Source organism: Cheilinus undulatus, linkage group 12 (assembly GCF_018320785.1).
Source record: "Cheilinus undulatus linkage group 12, ASM1832078v1, whole genome shotgun sequence".
Taxonomy (NCBI): domain Eukaryota; kingdom Metazoa; phylum Chordata; class Actinopteri; order Labriformes; family Labridae; genus Cheilinus; species Cheilinus undulatus.
In genome coordinates this window covers 43,095,098-43,117,753 of record NC_054876.1, presented here as the reverse complement: position 1 = coordinate 43,117,753, position 22,656 = coordinate 43,095,098, and the positions used below count along the sequence as shown (strand labels likewise).

Sequence of the window (22,656 nt, the reverse complement as noted above, 5' to 3'; positions counted from 1 at the left end):
AGGAAGGGTCTAATATTTTTAATAGGAACAATGAAAAAATAGTATGAATAGACAGGGGCGTCTACAGAACTGATAAAATGTATAATTATACATTTGATTAATTATAAAGGTGTATTAAAGACACTCAGACAATTCTAAAAGATCTGTTAACTATTGAGACAAAAGTCAATATTTTCAGTTAAAAGAAATTATTTTGCTGACATTATACAGTTGTAAATTTATGAGAAACCAAACTAAAAGCTGGTTTGATCAAAGTTGTCAACCAGATGCTGTCAGCTTGTTGCTTTCATCTGAATATTTCCAGTTTACAGCATTTTTTTTCAGAGTCCATCTGCTGATGATAATGTGATGATTTTAGGCTAAAATCAAAAGTATTTTCTAATTGCTCAGTCCCAGAAAATTGCATAAACTGATCAGGCTCTCAACTGCAGTAGTTTTGCAAGGCAGATGGCCTCATCTGGTATGATTTTCTTCCTTGCCAAGTCAGTTTTTGACTTTTTAGTTGAAGAGTTTTAAGTTTTAGTTTGAGTAAATATACAATTTTTTTACATTTGAAAATATCAAGGTTTTTACTTGTACATTTTTGACTTTCTATTCTTGAGAATTTCTGTTTTATTTAGGTGCATTAATCACGATTAACTATGATCCACTGTTATTGCAAGAAATTTGTTTTAAATTGTGATTAATTTTGATCAATCATGATTTAGTAGTGTCTGAACACACGTTATATAACACACTGTAAGGCAGGGGTGACCAAACTATGGCCCAGGGGCCAAATGCAGCCCAGTCTATTTTCAATTGGCCCGCTGAACAATCTTAAATAAAAATATTGTCCACAATGGAACCATGAAGCTTGTGCATGACTGTAGTGTACTTCTTAGTTTCAGCATGATGTGGTGCTACCATGCTAAATCTGTAAACAAACATTTTGACATCAAGATTTTTTTCCTTAAGTAAATTGAGAAAACACTGAAGATGGTAAACATATTGGCAATTAAAATGAAAATATCCTGATTTATAAGCCTCTTTGATTAGCGTCTCACAGATGGAGCCAGTAGTAGCCGGGGCTGACCAGAGCCCTGATTGGCCTCCCCAGAAAAGTTAAAATGATTTGCTGTTTGACTTGTCAGCCATTAACTAGCCACTTGAGCATATTTAATCACTGAGATTATCTTAACTGACTTTAGATTGGTTTCATTAACTTTAATATCCTCAAGGTGAGGTATATATAAAAAGTTTGACACCCCTGCTATAATGTCTCCCTGCAGCCACAGTGATGAAAAGAAGTTCACAACTGCTTCTTAACATCTAATTTTAGCTCAGTGGACTAGTCAGACGTCAACTGTACCTTGATTTATCAAACATTTTACCTTTATTACATTTTTAATCCATAATGAGTTCTTTTGTTTGGTGGTTAAGTTTATGTTATGAACTTCAGTCTTTCTATAAAGGTAGATCTGTATCCAAACAGGAAGGCTAATTCCCTTGGTTTAAGATGCGAGTGTAGAAAATGGCACAAGAACTGTTTAAAATGTAAAATAGTGACATTTTAAAATGCTGTATAAAGGGCGTGATTAATTCCAATGAACTACGGAAATCCTGAGATTAATCACGATTAAAGATTGTAATCTTTTGCCAGCCCTAGTTTTAAAAAAATATTGGGTGTGGCTTCCCATAAATTTACGGCTTTATAGCCTCAAACATTGTGAGTTGTTCACTAAAATTTAATAATTCTCTATATGTATTTTTGTCTTTAGAGAGGCACTAATTAATTAAAAGTTATGACTTTCTAATCTTTTTTTCCTTAAAAATTAACTGATCCTCTCAATTTTAAGTTTTTAGAGTGGTCTTAATATGCTGTCATACAAAAGGCTAATGGTAGTTAGAACAAAGCATTCTTAATTCCGTTTGTCCCACAAGTAAGACGGATATTTCTGCAGCTATATGAGAACAGCAACAACTCCTTGAAAAGTGGATGATTGGTTAGTTAATCAATCAGTGGGGTTGTGGGTGCTGTAGTTTGTTTTTGCCCAGGATCTTGAGTGAACAATGTTTTTCTTATAACCTGACTGATATCACACATTGATACAGTATTTCTTCTGCAGGAGCATAACCCATCATTTCACACACATGGTAAGTCTATCTTGGATTATGACATCATAGCTAAAATTCAAATCCAGTATGGAGAAAATAAATGGGAATTTTTCCTTGAAGAACCACTTTGTTTAACTCTGTGTACACAGCAAAATCAAAGTCAAGTCTCTCATGACATGGATGGAGCAAAGACCACCTATGAATCATAGACCATCCTCCACTAATGGCTGGATGTGACCAACACAGTGGATAACTTCACTCATGGTGCACAAGTGTTTAGCATGAAAAACAGCAATAACCCACCAGAGACATGAGTAAAGGAACAATGATCACTGACTTCAGGCAAAACACATCCAAACACATCTAAAACACATACACACTCTTCCCATGGGCATGATGGGACAACTCAGCCCCCCCAGATTTCAAATGCCCGTGGGCGGTGCAGATCAGCTGTTTCTCTACAGAGCTGAATTAACACCAAATGGATTAATACTGTTGGTCAGCGCCAACACTGAAGGAACGCTGAACACTGAGAATTCAACACCTCAGTTTTTGCTGTGCATGCTGGATAATGGGAGTTTAAAGCTTACCTCATAAGCTAATTAATAACTAACAACCCAAACATCCCCCTTACAGAGTTGCTGTAACTAGCAAGCTTTATACAATTACAAAAGCTTATAGCTCAGCCTGATTAGTTATTTTATTAAGGCCTGATAAAGAGAAATAAAAACTAAATAGATAAACTTGAATTTCCTCCAATAAAGTATCCATCTAATCTAATCTAACCAAATTAATCGAATCAAAAGAAATATATGAGTATGTTGACAGACAGTTCAGACACATTTACTCAAAGGAAAGTGTTGATTTTAGAATATTATTTATTTATCAAAATGTATCATTTTAACCTGAAATTTAATGGAATTCCTTTTAAGGGGGACATATTTAACCCTTTTAAGACAAGTTTATTTTGGTCTCAGAGGTCCCCAAAACACGCCTGTGAAGTTTGTTGCTGAAAAAACACTCAAATGTTGGATTTTTGCACGTCTAAAAACTCCTCTGTTTCAGCCCTGCTCAGAGCGAGCCGTTTCTGTGTCTGTGGCTTTAAATGTCACTGAGCTGTCTGACTCCGCCCCTCTCAGGAAATGAATGTGGCTTAATGGATGTGGCTCTCCTGATCGAGGAGGATCAGGAGAGGAGGGCGGAACTTTCTTCCAAGTGGACAGGGTCAACCAAACCTGGGGGCGTGGCCAACTCCCCACATGACATGAGGGGAAAATCTGAGAACAGCTTGTTTCAGCACACATTTTCTAAAAGGTGAAGGGGGGGATTCTTCTGGTACTTGAGGGGGTTGTAGACAGGCCAAGGGCACATATTTCTGTTGGAAAAGCCTGAAAAAGTCATTTTTGCATAATATGTCCCCTTTAATGCTATAGCTTCAATCTTATAGAAGTCAAGGCAGAGCATGATATCTTAAGCAAAGAAAAGTTTTTGTATGGCTAATTCATTTTGAATTAATTTAGCCGAGTAACACAGTTAGTGCATTTTCATTCTAATCCATGGGATGCACTTTAACCTGATGAAATAGTGGCTTGACAACATGCACAAGAAATGAGAGTCAAATTTGGCATCACTGATGGTTAAACTGCCACATGGTATTTCTGTTCTTATCCTAAATGTCAATTTACATATGTGTCCCATTTGACCTAGCCTACTTCCCTCTATTCAGATGATCTCATTAGATTTAATCAAATAACTGACAAAAAAAAAACACTAAGGGCATAAAACTTTGATAAAGCGAGCACAAACACATGTCAGTGTCTGACTGAAATCTTCAAAAGGTCAATTTATTCAGCAGACAATGTAATCCTTACTGGGAAAAAGAAACATGTTGATGTTTGTCCAGATTAAGAAACTAAGCAGCTTAGATAAATATATACAATTTTGGCTTTTTCTTCAAAGAATACATTTCCCTCAGTAAGGTGAAATGATTCTACATTCTGTCTTGGTATTTGTTTTATTTTGGAAACAGCAACAGGTCTGGGCTCTCGCTCCAGGTTGTAAGTAATCACAGTAGTTTAAAGCTGTTTCAGAATGGAAAGCATAGGTTTGACGGGGGCTTTCAGGGAAATCTCATTTCCTTTAAAATACAGTGGTGCTCTGGGAATTTTTAGATTCATCCGGGCACGGATCACAGAGTGCTTCATTACCTTTGAGCTGCGTGCTGTGCAGGCTTACCCAGGGATAAAGAAAAAGGCACTCCCTTAATCTGGCAATAATCCACCGTTTTACAGAGGGAAAGGAAGATGAGGGCTAAATTATAAAAACCAGATCATCGCTGCACTTTAAAATAATACCAAGAGTTAGGGAGCGATGGGCTGCCTGGAGGAAGTTTAGGTTTGCAGCTCAGGGAAGAAATTGCACCATTAAGTGTCGGTGAGTAAAAACCAGGCTCAAGTGTGATTCCAGTGCTGGTTCACTGCAGCAGACAGCATGTGCTTTCATTGTGTTCCCATGGCTTTAGCTGCTGTGTATACAAGATTATATTCTACATTTTTCTAACATTATTGTCACCTAACAAGGTCAGCCATCATACATACTCAAATGGATTGTCTGTGGATAATAAGCTTGATAGCAGCGGCACTGTAGAATCAAAGTGACTTACAATTTCTATTTCCATGAGCACATATGCTGCAGTTTTTTAAAGGTCATCTCATACAGATCCTGCTGGAGTAAATATTAACCATGAGCATCAAATGTGTTCAAAGCCTTTGCTGTAAATAACCCCTATAAAATGCACTTTCAAGTTCTGTTTTAGTTAAGTTTTCTGAATATTTAAAGTATAAAAAAGACACATTCAGTCTTTTCTTAAAAATGCAGCTTTAAATAAATTATTATAAACACTTAAGTCTCAAGTTTTGCAAAGCAGAAGAGTGCTTTTTTTTTAAGTAATGCAACCTTTTTTGAATTTTTAGGTGTTCCACTCCATTTTTATTTAATTTACTTCTTTTTTCCTTTGTTGTTATGTTCTGATGTCTGGTGTGAAGCACCTTGAGTTGCCTTTTTGCTTATGAAATACCTTAAAATCATCTATTTACTGTAACATAAATAAAACCTCAGAAATAAGAATGCCTCACCTCATCTGCAGGTAAATCTGCCACTATTAATGCAGATGTTCATCAGGTCTTTTCAGCATTCTTTTAGCTTTTGCACTCCTGCAACCACACCATTAATGCACAAGGCCCTATATATGTTAATTCAAACACTTAAAAAGAGTTTGTACAGATGTAAATATTCATTTTCTTTTTTTTTTTTCATATTTTTTTCAACCACAGTCAGACACCTTGCTGTGATGAGCATCCGTGGCCAATGAATAATTTCGTCTTGCCTTTTCATGGCTTATCTTATTTATCAACTTTAGTCTATTATCTTTGCACAACTGCTTCGTCTTTATCACTGTTAACATTCAGAGATTTCCTCTAAACAAAGGTTTGTGTCTCTATTCTTGTGTAAATTATATGCATTATTAAATCTGGGTAACAATCCTGTTTTAATGCAGGAAAGTATTTTAGGTTAACATATATGTGGGTCTGCTGACCAGAAACCCCCCATTGTCTGTGTCCTGTGTCGGCATGGCGCTTGGAGGAGGTCTGTTAGAGTGTGTGTTTGCGTATGTGCGTTTGTGTGTTGGGGGGTATAGGCCCCACACAGTGGACCTTTGTGAAACTCTGCCCATGCAGCCAGACTGAATGGACTCTTTTTACACTTGTGTAAACCTGGGGGCGTCTCCGGCACCGAGGCCACGCCTCTGTGACCCCTGACCCCCACCTCTGACCTCTGCTGGATTTGGTCGGGATGTAGTTTTTGCTCGCCATGTGCTCTCGGGTACGGCCAAAAATCACACAGTCAGGACTGCAGCACAACCAACGCCTCTCCAAAACACAACTGTGGATAAAGTTTACAACAAGTCCAATTAATTCAGCTCTAAAGTCTTACCAGATCAATTTAGAGCAGGAAGAATCAAAAAAAGGCTTAAAAATCATTTAAAAACTTTGGATTCTATTATTATTCTAATGGCAAATACAGACTTATCTCACCTACATCATTAGTTGTGTATCATATAAGTTTTCTGTAATTTATAATCTATCAAAATTTCTGTCTTCATTTTAGCTGTACAACTCTCTGCTTTTGTACTGTTTATATTTCTAATTATGGTTTATTGCTTTAACTATTAATCATTTTTCACTGTAGTTTGTATTTATTATTAATGTTTATATTTCTTATTCATGTTGCTTTATTTTTTTTTTCATTATTATCAACAGTTAAATATTTTTTTCATTTGTAAAACTCTTGTTTTTATATGTATTATTGTTGTTTACAGGCTTATTGGTGTCTAAAGTGGTTATCCATTTTGTTAAGTTTTGCTGATATTTTTGTGTTGATATTAAAACTGTTTTTTTATTCCTTTAGGTAATAATATTCCTGATGTCATTAATATTTGTTGTATATTTTCTTAATAATATAAATACTTTTTATTTTTGTTTTGAATTGTTATACACATTTTTATACCTAAGTTTGGCATTCTTAAGCAGTTGTCAACATTTATTGCTAATATACATATATTTGCAAATATATATCTATACATTTTCTTTATATTGTTGACAGTTTTTATGAACACTTCTTATTGTATTGGGTTTTATTTTTCTTAATAATGATACTTTTTCTGCCATATCTTTATGGACATTACTACCTCTTGTATTTTAAAAACATTTCTACTTGTAATTCATATTTTTTCTTGTTTAGATCGTAACTGTTTTTATGTTTCTTATTAGTATTTTTCTTTTGAGTTTATTCAAATGATTGTTGAAAACATTTTTGTCATTTGCATTTATTTTTTTTTTTATTTTTTGCTTGTTGAGTTTTTGATAATAATTGTTTATATTTCTTATCAATATTTATATTCCCTTTTTTATATTTCTTATTTGTTGTTGATATGAATATCATTTTTATTGTCTACATTTCTTGCAATACATATTTGTAATTAAACCATTAACCTCCCATTGTAACTGTTAAGTTTTCTTACCAAGATTTTTAGTCATCATTTTTCTTATATTTTTTCTTCTTGCCATTGTTTATAATTAGTGTAAATGTTAATAATTCTTATTGTTTTCTGTATTTCTAGTAAACATTTACACCTCTTCTACTGCTCTCTACTACTATTACTAATTCAATTTATACTTGTTTTTGATGTCCTGTTATGTTCTTGAAATTTGTATTTACATTTTTTATTATAATTTGTATTGATTGATATATCCTTTGTTTTGTTTTCATTTTTATTAATATTTATACTCCTTGTTAATGTTTGTATATCAACATTTATTTTTGTTATAGTTGTCTTCATTTCTTGTTGTTTTCATGTCCTACATTGAACACACCATCCTATTATACTGTAGTTTGCTGTTTATATTGTTATTAATATTTTTACGTGTATATACTTTTACGCTCTGAAAAGTGCTATACAAATAAAATCATTATGATATATCTATATATATCTATCTATATCTATATCTATATATATGTATTTATATCTATATATATATATATATGTATACATATTACTGTTTGTTTTTCTTTTCGTTTTTCTAAACTGTTGTTAGTGTTTCTATTTGTTCCTACTGTACATTTGAATTAGACTCAGGAATAATAAACAATCACGTATCTGATTGTAGAATATGTACCCACATGGTGTAATATGAACTCCAAAATAAAACTAAATGCAACCCAAGTTTTAATGGCTATTTAACTTTCATTCTTAGTCTTCAGAATAAAATGTTCATTAGTTTTCGTCACATTCTAGTCATTTAAAATCTTTATGATTTTAGAGTAGATTTAGTCAACAAAAACTCAAAAACATTTTAGTCCTTAGTCTTTGTATTTTTCCCTGCTATTTTAGTTAAAAGATTTATTCTTTATTAAATAAATTAATACGCCAAATTGTGGGATAAAAAAAAAAAAAACATTAAAACACCCATAACTGTGCACTTTCCCTCGTTCAATTAATTAAAAATGACATTAAGGACTTTAATCTACAGTGAAGAACTTCACAGCAGGGATTGGATCATTGATTTTAACTGATAATGATGCTCCTAAACAATCAAAGTCTTTATTGATAATACCAACACTTTCCTGTAATTTGGTTAAAGATGAGACAAAGATCTGCAGGGAAGCATCTCCTCATCAAAAAACTGAATAAATTCAAGTTTCTCACCTACACCAGGATGTTCTTGTCTTGAAATTACTTTGGAGCACATCATGATGACGTTTAATCCACCTTCATCTAACAGTCATTTTACAGAGCTGTCCTTGCATGCATCATGATGTTTCTTATTGCCTTCTTTAGTTGGCGGATTAAGTTTTCTCCTGCTGGTTTCAACATGCATTTCAACACTGCGTTAATGCTGTTAACTAAGACGAGTTGATATAAAGTTTGGGTCTGTTTACCACAGCGGTTTTAGTGAGGGTGATGAAGAGGACTGTGCTGCAGCTGCAGCCAATACTGAGTCTGTGTGTTAGCATGCAGAGCTGAATTTACACACTATCAGGAAATGTCATGGGTTTTTAATGTCCAACAGTCAAGCTACACTACATTTTAGTCTCATTTAGTCTCCTTGACATAAACTAAACTGAATTTTTGTCAAAGTTTTATCAAAGGTCCATTTTTAGCTGGTTTTAGGTCTTCCTCGTGGAAAGAAGGTTTATAGTCATATTTTCAGTCATCATGATGAACCCTGCTCTGACTAAACCCAGTTCACTTCAAACTTTTCTGACCCCTAAATGACCAAGCTCTTCGTGTTTGCCAAGTTACAGGTTCTCCCACTTTCACACACACTCACACACACTGCGATACATCACATAATGGCCAAACCTGCTTCAGGTTAATGGGTGGAATAGCTGTGTTGACCTAGGTGTTTTATTTACCAAGTGCCTGTTTACTTCTCCATTCCAAGCCTTCAGCTGCACCCTCAGAGGACAAACTACAGCGCTTAAGAGAATCCTCAGGATCAATACTCCTCTTGTCCTGAACGCTAAAAGAATGGCAGCCAGACAAACTGGGTTTGTGTGATCAGTTTCAGGTGAAGAGTGCCTTGACCTACGACTCTGCAATCATCTCCTAACTATGCACTGATAGACTTTTACAACATGGGGGTTTGTGGCAGTGAATAATAGGCAGAGATGAGAAGTTTATGAGTGAATCATTAGCAACTGAAGGCAACATTCTGGTTTAGAAGATAATGTGTTTTTGCACAGCAGAATCTAAATTCTCATGGTGTTTATTTCTTTAACTTTTAGTTAAAAAGCTTGTTAAATTATGCAGTGTTCACCTGACAAGTCCAGAAAACCATCTTACTTCAAGATATCACTAATAAGGTCTAAACTGCTCATTTCTGTCTGGAAATGAGGCGTTGATACCTGAATTACTTCTCTCATCTCAGGACTCCAAAAGGTAAAACATGCTTTCTTTACTGAAAGATATTTTACTTGTTTTCAGCAATTCAGGTCTCACTTTCAACTTTTCATATCAATAAATATGATTTTTATCCACACTTTTTTGGGTGAATGTGGCTTGTAATAAATGCAATGAGATATTTTTCACTGAAAGTTAGACAAAAACACTTTCTAATATTGGAATTTTCCCTTAAAAAGGATCAAAAATATAATTTCCCATGAAAGATTTGGGAAATATATTTACCTGCTACTGAACGGGCTCAATCAGATACATCCTCATGTCAACTCAACATTATATCTCCTGGTTTAATTCTTATGGTTGAAATAATTAACTTAAATTCAGAGCTGCCAGTCTTTGAAAATGAAATGTTTCTTTTCCTGAAAAGTTGAGCTCAGTTGTAGAGCCAAGAAGGGAACGCTGTGACTTCCCACAGTAGAATAAAATAGTTCAAGAGGATCTATTTAACAAGGTGAGATAAAGTTCAAGGAGAAACAACGAATAACTAGGATTTTCTCATGTTATCAACAGCTTACGTCGAAGAAAAATGCTTCTTTTTGATTACATATTTTGGCATTTTAAACCCTAAAAATGTCAGGTGGTGTGACCGTCTGAGTAAATGAACAAATTATTGACACTGTAAGAAATAGAATTTTAATTGTAAGCAATTATATTATACTATATATATATCATACTAATTAGAATACTTCAGCATGATTTTATGGTTGAATTCTATTAAAATTTATTCAGTTGGGACCACGCTTATCATAAATTTGACCGTTTTATTGCAAAACAGATCCACAGTTTTACTTTGCGGAGAAGGCTCTGCTCAAAAGAAGTTCTTGGGTTAGTCAAGCAGCATACTTTGACTTGCCAGGGAGCACATGGCTAGAAAAACCTAAATGGATAGATACATTTATGACAGTGATACTAAGTATAACAAAACTAGTTCTTAAGGAATACATACAACATTAATACATAGAAGCATGGATCTGAATATGAGGGTGCAACAAGCTTTATGCTATAAAGGAGGAGGCTGGGGTGGAGGAGGTTAAGCTTTGCCAGTAGCAGCAACAGTGTGGTGCATCAGCATTAATGCAAGCAGGGTCACTGAGATGTGTGATACTGATACTGAGTGTTTCTGTGGGAATTTTTGCCCATTCATTCTGTAGAGCATCTATGATATTAGGCATTGATGTTGGCTGAGAAGACCTGGCTTGCAATCTCAGTTGCTTAGGTGCTTGATTTCATACACCTGTGGCAACGGGTCAGATTGAAACATCTGAATTCAGTTATTAACAGGTGTGGCCCAATAGTAACATGACACACCAGATGGATGTGTGAAACACATCCATCTGGCAAACCTTCCATAGACGGTGTTTGGGAAAGGGCAGAGCCTTTATAAAAAAAAACTCGGAGAGTATTTCTGAAAATGTACTTTGTAAAGTCAGTGGGTATCATAGTTTTACAAAAGTACTCTACATATAACCAAATAAATATAGAATGTATAATATCTGAATAAAGACAAAGAATGATTTAATATGAAACTAGAAAAGCATTCGGAGAGCGCAGACCTCCACCATTAGCCCTATCTCCTAATAGTAACGAATCCTTTAAAAAATTCCTGGATCCAGACGTTGATCCGGATCACTTCCAAAATCCAATCAGTTTTTTCTTATGCCATTTCTGACATTTCCTGAAAGTCATCAAAATCAATAACTTTTTGAGTTATGTTGCTAACAAACTAACTTACTAACTAACTAACAAACCCTGCCGATCACATAACCTCCTTGGCGGAGGTAATAAACAAAACTTTATTTAAACATATTTTTTCACTCTTTAGGTTGTTAATAAATTCTCGCTTTTAAAATGCGACCACCTCTTGTGGCCATCCTGTTTCTGATCTGTTACATATTGAGTATCAGTCCAGTATTGTTTCAGTATCGAATACCGTGAAACTAAAGATCAAATTTTGGCATCATGACAACACTTGGCTATCCAATCATCCTCTGAGATTTTTTGTCAAAGGTTTTGCCCTTCCCAAACACAAGCTATGGGCTGTTCCCCCGATGGATGTAAAACCCGTGCAGTGGATATGTAAAACAGTTCATCTGGCGTGTCACGTTAGCTCACATTAAATACGGTGGGAGTCTGTGGTGTGACCCTTCTATAGAAGACCTTTGGACGTTACAGCAGCCTTATGGAATAATTGGTGTTCCTCTGTGATATCAAGGCGTGTTACTGAATAAATGTATGATCTAGCTTCACAAGTAGCCACTCTGCTGACTCTAAAACCTGGTGGTATATACATGCGTGACAGGCTGCCACATCCAGGCTGCTTTTTTTCCGGCCCCTACAACATTAACTTGATGATTCATTCCAGTTTTAAGGCTCTACTTTCACTCCTGAGAGCAGATTATTGTGAACAAACAACAAAATAAGAACAACAAAACAAAGGAACAAAAGCATTAGAAGAGACAAGGCAGGCACAGGGAAGAGAAAACATCTTTTCTCTCCTAGCTTCACGTGTTTTTTGGACTTTTGTATCCTTAAGGACAAAGCCTATTCATCTCCTTTCATGTCACTCTTATATTCGCTAATCAAACACTGAAAAGGCTAAGTGTACAAAAAAGACGGAGGGATCAGAGGTCACCAAATTGCTTAGTTGTTTTTAAGAGACTTTCTGATTTAATTTTCTCATGAAAGCGTCAAGGTCTGCATCTATTCTGGTTCAGACAGGTGATACAAGGGAAAAGGAGTCACAAACCTGCCCAGACAAACACAAAACCCCACATGGACTTTGGTGGGGTAATTTTCTCATTAATTATTAACACGTGTGAACCCATTTACACTCTTCACCGATGTGAGCCGATCTCCTTGGTTGAAGAAATCACAACAGAGAGGTGGTGATCCGAGAGGAGAGGAGCCCCGGTTACAGTCTGACAGGAGATCAATTCTCTCCCATGCCTCAGGTAGTCCGAAAGCATTGTACAGTGAGAGTGGATGAGGCAGACATTGACCCAATAAATCAGAGGGATTTCACTGTACATCGAACTCACTCTTTCTGCAGGAAATCTTCTTTCAGAGCCCTCGCCGTTTGTTTGAGCATGTGGGAAGTACGTGGGCCTTTAAAGATTTGGAAAAGCTCTAAAAATGCAAAAGCAAAACGTGCTGAGCCAGTGGGTAATTAGCAGCTGAGACTAAGCAGATTTCAACTAAATTCTATTATCTTTGTTTAAACAATTTATGACTTTTTTCAGCCAAACACTTCGAACCACAGTGAGGAACTGTCGTTTTGTGTCAAATTTGGGAACTCCATGTACAAAGTGATGTATCTTGTCTTTTTGCTGATCTGATCTCATCCTTTATGTCAGGGGTGTCAAACTCAAGGCCCGGGGGCCAAATCCGACCTGTGGAACAGTTAAATCTGGCCCGCAAGATGATCTCATACTTCTGTTATATCTGGCCCATCAGTAAGAGGTCTGCAGACTTCCTCAAGTATAAAAATGTAAACTTATCCTTGATGATTTAAGATATCCTTGTTATCTGAAAAAGTAAGGAGTAAAAATAATTAGAAAAGAAGATAGGAGGGTGGAAAAAGAAATTAATTTGTGTTTTTAATTTCGTATTTTAAATTTTGCATCTCAGAATTAGGACTAAAATTTAGGATTTTGACTTTTCATTTCATACTTTGAGAATTTTAACTCATAATTTTGACTTCTCAACAATATTTTAAGTTTTAAGGTTCATATTTCTAAATTTTAAGTCATATTTTGACCTTTTTAATCAATTATTTTGTATTTTATGTAATATTTTCTAATCAAAACTTTGACTTCATAATCCTAGAGTTTGACCTTTTAGACTCACAATTAAAAATTTTAAATCATATTTTGACTTTTATTTCATATTTTGGTCTTTTAAACTCATGATTTTGTCTTTCTTTCTAATATATTTGCCTGATTAAAAAAAAATTCAATTTCATGTTTTGACCTGTTTGAACTAATAAATTTACGTTTCTCAGATTTTGAGCCTTTAAACTTTTTAACTTTTAAAATTTCAAAATCATGTATCATCAGTGCTAAGTTTCTTTTTATATTTTATTACTGGTGAAATTAGTTTGGTAGTTTATGATTAAAAAGGTGACCATGACCAGGCCCACAGGTTAGACCTGAATCCAGAATCTGGCCCCTGCTGTGACTGAGTTTGACACCCCTGCTTTATGTGCATAAGCAACGTTTTAGCTAGTCTGTCATGCAACTCCCTGCAAAACTTTGCCAAGGAAAATTCTATCGCCTACAACAGACACCAATTTTTTTATAAATCTGCTTCAAGAGGCAAGGGGGCCCATGAAATCAAAGGGTAACACTTTCAGCGTTTTCACAACTCTAGTACATTTTTTTGGGCTGAATCATGGACCGATTTGTTACATTGTTGGATTTTCACATCAGCTTTGGTCTCGGTTCACAAGGGGGCATGCAAAGGCAGACCAGATTGGTTGGACTTTCTTGTGGTTCCTGTATACATATACTAATATGCCTCTTAGACCGACAGGGCTATATGCTGGTTCTCGAACCTAATTCTAAACAAACCGCGAGTTCAAACTGGAAAAAATTGGTTCAGAACCTGATAATTCGTTTTCAAGTGGAACCAAAAAATCATTGGTTGTTGGTTTGGCGTGTCATATTCTAGGTTGTGAAGATGAGTGGAAAATGGAGAAGTGGTCTGCTGAAGATACAAAATGCTTAGTTGCGATCTGGGTTTTGACAGAATTCCAGGTGAGAGTGGTAGAAGGAAGAGCGAGTTATATGCTGAATGTGCAGAAGAGATGATGGAGGCTGGGTTCACCTGAATGCCAGACCAAATAATTAATAAAGTCAAGAAACTGAAGAAGGATTACCGGGACAGCAAGAAAGACTTGGGCTTCCCTATTTCTAAGGTTGCTTTCACACCAATGTTAATTCCGTCGACTATGACTAAAATTGTTCATCAACAGCCTTTTTCCATGAGAAAGACTAGACTTAGACTAACCAAAAACAGACCGTTGATGACTGAAACTGACAAAAAAAAAAGTTTAGTTTTCATCAAGATGACTAAAACTAAAATGTCATTCAGTTTTCTTTCGGACATTCAGGCCCCATCCACAGAGAGATGAATGTAGGAGTATACGCAAAAGTTTTTTGTCCTGTCGGCATTTCATCCACACGGAAACGGCGCTTTGGGTGACTGTAAACAATACTTTTCAAAAATGGGTCCCAGAGTGCATAAATCCGTAAACCTGAAGACGCCTGTGTGGTTCCAACCTAAACAATAATGGTTGATTACAGGGTTGTGTTCGTGCTGCAGAAGCTACTGAGCTTGTTATGGCCTTTAGAGCAAAATCTGACACTCCTTTACAACCACCACGAAATGCATACACCATATGTTCTTAAATCCAACATAGAGAACAACTGGAAGGGCAACTAGAAGAAAGTTTGTGTCAGTTTTCTATGATTTTCTTCTCTTTTGGTGCTTTTCCGTGGCAGCAATACAGCGCCACGTACAGGCTTGGCATATGCACTACAGTGTTTTCAGACTTTTTCAAAACAAAACGGCAATATATTGTTCTCATCTCCACGTGGACAGGGCCTCAAACTAGTCAAGTCTGTGAAACACAATGCATCTGTGTCTATTCTACCTCTCAGCTGTAGAAAGAAGGGACCCCAGGTTTGGCAGGGTGCATAGAACACACTACCATGGTTTGGTACCAGATTCAGGCAAGAGAATAAATGCTTGGACTAAAACTAGACTAAAATAGCCAGGCACAATCTAGAATAGCCATGTGCACACAAGGCTGTCCATAAGGGTGGATAAATGGGAGAGCTTTCTGGGGCCCAGCTAAACTGGGGGCCCATGAAGGTCAGCAAAATTATGGCCCACTGTAAAGTTAAGCTGTAGTATCCATATTTTATATCTGTCTTAGCAAAGAAACAAAAATCTGGTTTATTCGTTTGTGTAGTAAATAGCCTTCTTGAAAGTGTAAATCCCTTTTTAAAACGAAGTTAAAATGGGTTAATAATAGCAGAAAATGGTGGGAAAGGGTCGTGAAATTTGATTTTAAAAGAAGAAATGGGTTAGGAGTGGCAAAAATGAGATAAAAGTGTCAACAAAATAAAAAATTGCAAAAATTGGGTTAAAGTGGCAAAGACAGGCATAAAAAGTGGTAAAAGATGATTAAAAAAGTTAAAAAGTGGCTGAAATGGACTTACAGGGCAAAATTTGGTGAAATTTTTGTGAAATAGGATGAAAAAATGATAAAAACTGGGAAAAATAGGTTAATTGAGGCAGAAAAATAGGAAGAAATTGACAGAAAGAGGTTGAACTGGCAAAAATGGGCACACCAAATGGTAAAATGTGGTTGAAATGAGAAAAAATGGGGTTAACAAGTTGTTAATAGTGGCAATAATGGTTTGAACAGAGAAAAGGTGGTTGAAAGGGTTTTAAATGGACAAAAATGGGTTTAAGGTGACAAAAATGTGGCAAAATTGGTGAAAGTGATGGGAAAAAGTGATGAAAACAGGTTAAAATATGGCAAAATTGGTGTAAAGTCGCAGCACTGTAATTGGACAAATATTCTTAGTGTTTATAAGGCATCTGTAGACCCCCTCTCAGTGTCTCACAACCCCCAAGGGGGTCCCAACCCTAATGTTGAGAATCACTGGTTTAATCAGCATCTTTAAATAAAATCAGATTTCAACTTTGAGCCAGTTCAGCACTGGGTACAAGCTCTCCGTTTGACCCATGCATCCCATAAACCAGCATTTCTGTCAGACTTTCTCCCTCAGTAGAAGTCACTCGCCTTTTTAATGAATTTCATTCACTGGCACGAAATAGACTTCCAAATTAAAAACAGGAGTTTAACATTCATGCAGACTGACCGTAGAAAAAGACAGCATTTATGTTGATGTGAGTGATTGCACATATTTAAATTTCAGACTATTCCACACACTGTAGTGAGACCTTGCTGTTGAGGTAAGACTAAAAGGATATATTCAAAAAAAAAAAAAACCTCTTACACTCTCACACAGCACACATGCACAAGCACACACCTCAATTTCTCCCCAGTGTCACTGTGTGAATTTGTTTGTCTACCTGCGTTCAATTGCCTTCACTTTGATTCCCTCCATCCTTTCTTGAAGGGCTGCTTAATAGCCTCTTTCCTTTCTGAGGAGATTGCATGGACATCCTGGAAGGGCCAAAAAGCCCACAGATAGACTAGTTTAGTACCAAGTCCATGTACTTAAATTAATCTCACATCACTGTAATGAGTAAGGGAAGGACTCGATAGTGAAATGGTGGGTGAAGAAATAAATGTGGAGAAACAGGCAGTAAGGAGAAAAAAAGGAGGATTAAGAGAAAGGGAAAGAGGTTTAAATGTTGGTCCAAAGAATGGGACTACGCTGTATACAATAATTCTCCTAATCCATTACACCCCCTGCAGTCCTGTGTACAGTAAATCTCCGACACAGTTAATAATATCCAAGAGGTGATGCAGAGTTTTATGACTGAGGAAAAAGGCGCGGAGCAAACCTCAGTTATTATTCATGAAAAGAAATTGATGTAAAAACAACATATCCTCAGAAATAAAGGGGATGTTTAGATCAGTCAATACCCCGGCCTCCTCCTCATCAGTCTGCTCTGTTTTTCACTGTTTACTCCATCTTTTCTTCCCACTCAAGTCTACTTTCACACAAGACCCTGTGGTGAGAGAGGCTGGAGGCTTTTCCTGCCTCTTGGACACTGAGCACAGAGAGGTGACCCAGTTAACACAGACACTGAAATCCTTTGAAATTTGGGAAATCCGCCGTTCCCTTTTCAGGCGGAATTTTCAGAAACAAAGTGATTAGTTGGAATAATACATCAGCTCTCTGATGTTGGTGTTACGTTATTGATTAAAGTAGGGATAATCAATATGATCACAGCTACTTTGAAGTAGCAATAGTAGAATTATTAGGCTACTGTTGGCATGATTAGTGAGTATGCAGGATTCAGAGAACATGAATGTCCTGAGCAGCAGTGGTAGCATTTTTTCAACATTGCCTTCTAAAGTTAAGGATATGCAACCCATTGTTAATGTCTTATTTTTCATTAAACAAGCAGGCAGAGTCATATAGATGCAACTGATACACTGGTACAAAATGCTGTGCCTTTGTGACCCAGTGAACACCTGATGGTTTTGCACCCATTTGTTATGCAAGCTGCCTTGATGCTCATCGTGTGCAGGGATACAAAGCAACATGGCCCACACTGCAACTTTTTTAACAGCTTTTCTCCATCATCGGGTTATCAGGCAAATCCATCTTGAAAAGCTCCAATCCACAATGCTTGTGCCAAACCAGCATCATTTGAGGAGAATGAGGTGGTAGTTATGGGCGGGGCTTAGCTGTACTAACTGATACAATGACTACCACAATGTAGCAGCAGCTTTGTAAGAATTTGATCACGTTTCTGTATCAAAGAGTGAAACACCACTTGAAGCTTTTCATGATGGAAGAGATGTTTTTGCTCTTCTGCCGAACTGCTTTGGCGTGAGCTTGTTATCGTTATGGGGTTGTGGTTGGTTGTATTGAGTAGTTGTATACAATGGCTGCTAGTAGAGGGATTAGCTTGGGTGTAGCCACAGCGGCAGTTTTGTCAGAACTGGACAACATTTCTTTATTAAAACAAGGGCAAAGAGCCACGCTGAAAGCTTTTCATGGCAGAAAAGCTGTTTTCACTCTTCTCTCATGTCTGCTTTGGCACAGGTTTGTGATTGTTACAGGTAAGGTCTGCTGGTGTAGCTAAGGGCTGCTGTTAGCTCGGATGTATAGCTGTAGGAAAGCAGTTTAATTGCAACCAAGCTCACAGAAAAACTCCTTTTTTGTCAATTACCCATCTACGTGTGGATATGGCCTAAGAAAACTGACCAGCAGAGGCAGATAGTGTGACTCAAACCTTAACTGATTTTTTACAGTGTGAGAGACTATAAACATGACGACAAATAGTCACTGATTCTCCAATAACAGATTCTGTTCACTGACCACCAGGGTCTCGGCATGGTCTCACCTCTCAAAGTGTCTTGCGCGGTCAAACGTGACTTTAGAGTGAAGAAGCTACTGTGGTTAGCTGTTAGCTACATGCTAAGTTCATTGGGGTTGCCATTTTGTTACAGCTTCCTCCCCAGTCAGTTTATCTGTGGTATGTTCTACAGTGCAAGTTTTGTGCCACAAATCAACAAGTTTCTCCTCCATTTCTGACGTCTATCTAACTCTGCTTCCCATTTACCAGTGCCATCTATGGCTCTGCCTTTCACTATCCTTGCCACAGTCAGCCTGCTTACCGACTGGCTATTCCTCAGTATCAAGTCACATGTCTGCTTCTGTCTGCTTGGCTGTCCACGCACAACAGGAGAGGGAAAATTAACTCCTAACACACCACACAGCACATGATAATCTGGAAAGATAATCTTAAAAATCATTCGACAATTGGGCCTTTGATGACTTTGGTCTGAGGGGAGGATTCAGCCTGACAAACGGCACGATTATCATGTAGTGTGTGTGACACGCTTTAGTTTGAACTGAGGAAATATTACAACAGCTTCAGCCTGAGAAGTCAGCAACTGTATTGGTAGCAAACGGGATGGCAAAGTCCATAAGGTGAGAAAAGGATAGTCAGACATCTTAAAAGAGCTACTGCATACTAAGCTGAACACAGTAGAATTCAGCATGGAAGACTAAAGGCCTTTGCTCACAGAGTCTGCTTTTCTAATCTGAAATTACCAGAGGAAATATGACCTTATGTCATGTTTGCATACTGACACCAAAACTTTTGTCCACTATTATTTTCAAGATGGTGTAACTGCTGACCCCTGCCTTCCGCCGCAGACCACTAGAGTGAGATTTAGCTAGCGCAGCTACATTAGCTTTAGTTAAAGCTAACGTGGCTAAAGCAAGCCACATAAATTACAACAATTCTTTTCTGACATAGGTGACATAGTTTCAATTTTTGTGCTTTTTAGCACCAGTCCAAGTCATTTAAAGGTGACGTATTGCGCAAAATACACTTTCTCAGGCTTCTCTATCAAAAATATTTGTACCTGGCCAGTCCACAATCAGACAAATCCATTTCCTCCCTCCCTCTCTTTCTCCCCCCCTCAGAAATTGTGTGCTGAAACAAGACTTTCTCAGATTTTCTCCCACTTTCTGTGAGGGGTGTGGTCAGGGGCGGAGTCAGGCAGCTCATTAACATTTAAAGACACAGACACAGAACAAGCTTGTTCTGAGAAAGGCTGAAAGGGCTGAGGGGTTTATAGACATGCAAATACTGACACTCCAATACTGGAGTGCTTTTTTTAGGAACAAACTTCACAGGAATGTTTGGGGACCTCTGCGACCAAAATGAACTTGTCTTACAGGGGTAAAATATTGGACCTTTAAAGGCCGTAGCTCCCTTTTGCTCACTTGCTCTTTCTCGCACTGAAACCTCACTTTATACACTGTGATTTGCTAGCTATGTGGATATCAATCACTGAACATTATAGATAAAGGCCAAACTCAAACTCAAATCCACATCACGAAGACTGAATTATAAATTTGTGCTCAATCCCTCCAATGACGCTCAAGCTGATGTATCAAAGATCTCTGCAAAAATGGAGGATGTGTTTTTTCCAAGGAGTCCAAGAGCCACAGAATTATCTTCACTGTGCCTTTCTCTTTGCAGCTGAAACTACTGGCCACATTCTACAAATTTTTGCAGCAAATACAGATAAAATGCATTGGACTCAGTGTGCAGGTTTGAGTGAGTGAACACAGCCAAAAATAAAGGACTAAGAGTACAAAGATCTTTATTCTTTCATGCCAGTGCAACTTGGGGAACACTCACACTAGGCCCAGTTGCCCTGTACTCTGCCATAGCATGATGGTCCCCCTAGCCATTCTTTCACTGGCCTCCACTCAAAATTGCTCCAGGCCCAGCAAGGTTGGAGAATTGATTTGTGATCATGTCCTAATGTGACACACACAGTTTTAGAGCAATGGGGAAATACACAGACAAGATTATAGTGATTTTACTCGCTATGTGGCTTACTTTCAGTTGTTTTTGTCAGATATGGCTCAAGAATACTCTGCCATTGTTTCAGATGACTGTTGAGAGGAAGGATTGTATCAATATGGATTTTTTCATCTGTGCCCAGGCCAAGGATATGTACCATGCCTAAGCACAGCAAGGACCACTCGCACTGGTCAAATAGACTGGAGTTCAGGGCTCAAGCATCCTCGGGCATTTTGCAGATTGCCTAGTGTGAGTGCATCCTTATAGCTCAGAGTTTACAGTGTGTTGAAAGTTGTGGGGAAGGTACTGCAGGTAGAGCAGTCATGAAGGAGAATTACTAATGGCTGAAGTGTTGGTGAAAAAAAGAAAGAAAAAAGAAAGGACTTGTGCAGCAAGTGTAAAGTTTGATTTTCATGTTAGACTAGGCGTTTATTGTGTGAAATCCTTACCAGAAGCAGTTCAAGTTGACAGCAATTTCATCTTCTTGTGCAGAGCTGAGAGGCTGGTCTGAAGCATATTAGCCTGACTTGATGGTGTTGCAGTTTGCCACACCGAAACCCTTTGCTGTAACTCTGCTTTAGCGCCATGCTGCATCTTCTAACTAGCTACATTGCTCCCTTAACTCCTGAATGCAGTCGACAGAACCTAGTTATTTGTACGTGCATGGGGCACAGCCCTGGCACATGAGCATATTAAATTAAACCACTGTGTTCTCTTTCTGCACATGCTCAGTGCAGCCTTTTTCACAGAAGCCATTTTGAAATGTCACATGGGAAGACAAACAAATTGGCCCAGGTGTGCCAGATGGCTCAGTGGTTTACATCACTGACTTTGCTGCAGGAGATTTGGTGTTCAAATCTCAGTCAGAAATCATAGAGTATCTAATGTAAGCTGCTTCAAATAAATGATATCGTAAGAAAAAGATACTCCATGAACCTGAAAAATAAGTTATGTCTTAACAGTGCTAGGTTAGATTTTTTTTCATGTGATGCATCATGAGATTATCTAGTAAAATGTTCAAATAGAACTACATAAATCAAGTTATATTTGCTTTGATTTTATTGGTGCAGTTGTGATGACATCACAGTAAGTGACTTTCAAACACAGTGCTTTGAAAAGTATTCACCCCTTTTTTCATTCATCCCTTTTTTTGCATACTTGCCACACTTAAATGTTTCAGATCATCAAACAAATTCTATTATTAGAGAAAGATGACCTGAATGCTAAATGCAGTTTTTAAATGAAGATTTCATTTACCAAATCTACCTGACCTTGTGTGGAAAAGTAATTGCCTCGCCATTTTTTAAATCATGAATTAACAGAGGTGGGTAGTAATGTGTTTCATTTACTCTGTTACACGTACCTGAGTAGTTTTTTTTTTTTTAAATCCTACTTCTGAAAGTAGTTATTGAGCAGAGTACATTTTACTCCTACTCTGTTACATTTGTGATTGAAAAACTATACTTCTACTCCGTTACATTGGGCATACACTGGTCACTACTTTACTTGTCTATGATTTGTTTTCATTAAGTGTTTTTTTACACTCAGCTGAGCTCTCACAGCAGCGTGAGGTAAAATCCTCAGCACCACAGAGTATCAATAGTTGGAGATAATGGCTGAAGATGTAATACCTGCGTCTCCTTCAGAGGAGCATGTTCATCCCTGGTCCAACATCAAGATAACCTTGCAAAGCAGATGGATACGCCTGTTTCCTTGTTTTTCACTGGTGAATCCATCTTGAAAAGCTCCCATCTGAACCGTCTGGGCCCGGTTAGAAAGTGACAGGACCAGCCAGCGACGAGGGACAGTACTTTCAGGCGCAGCAGAGTCGTGACGTACACAAGCAGGAGCTGGTACAGTTATGGAGGAAGAGATTAGAGTGGATGCTGCTAAAGCGCCAGTTTTATCAGAACTTGATGACATTTCTTCGCTAAAAGAACAAAGAACATGTCTATAGTCACCATGTTTTGCGTTATTCCTCAGTGGCTACGTCACGT

General features: G+C 37.3%; 1 protein-coding gene across 1 annotated transcript in view; it reads right to left on the bottom strand.

The window, feature by feature from the left end:
• The window catches only part of zbtb16a (zinc finger and BTB domain containing 16a), a 309,589-nt gene extending 288,310 nt beyond the window's left edge, over nt 1-21,279 (bottom strand). Inside the window, exon 1 of the mRNA XM_041801573.1 lies at nt 21,109-21,279. The gene's annotated coding sequence lies outside the window, so the exon portion shown is untranslated. The remainder of the gene's footprint in view (nt 1-21,108) is intronic.
• Nucleotides 21,280-22,656: the final 1,377 nt, after the last annotated feature.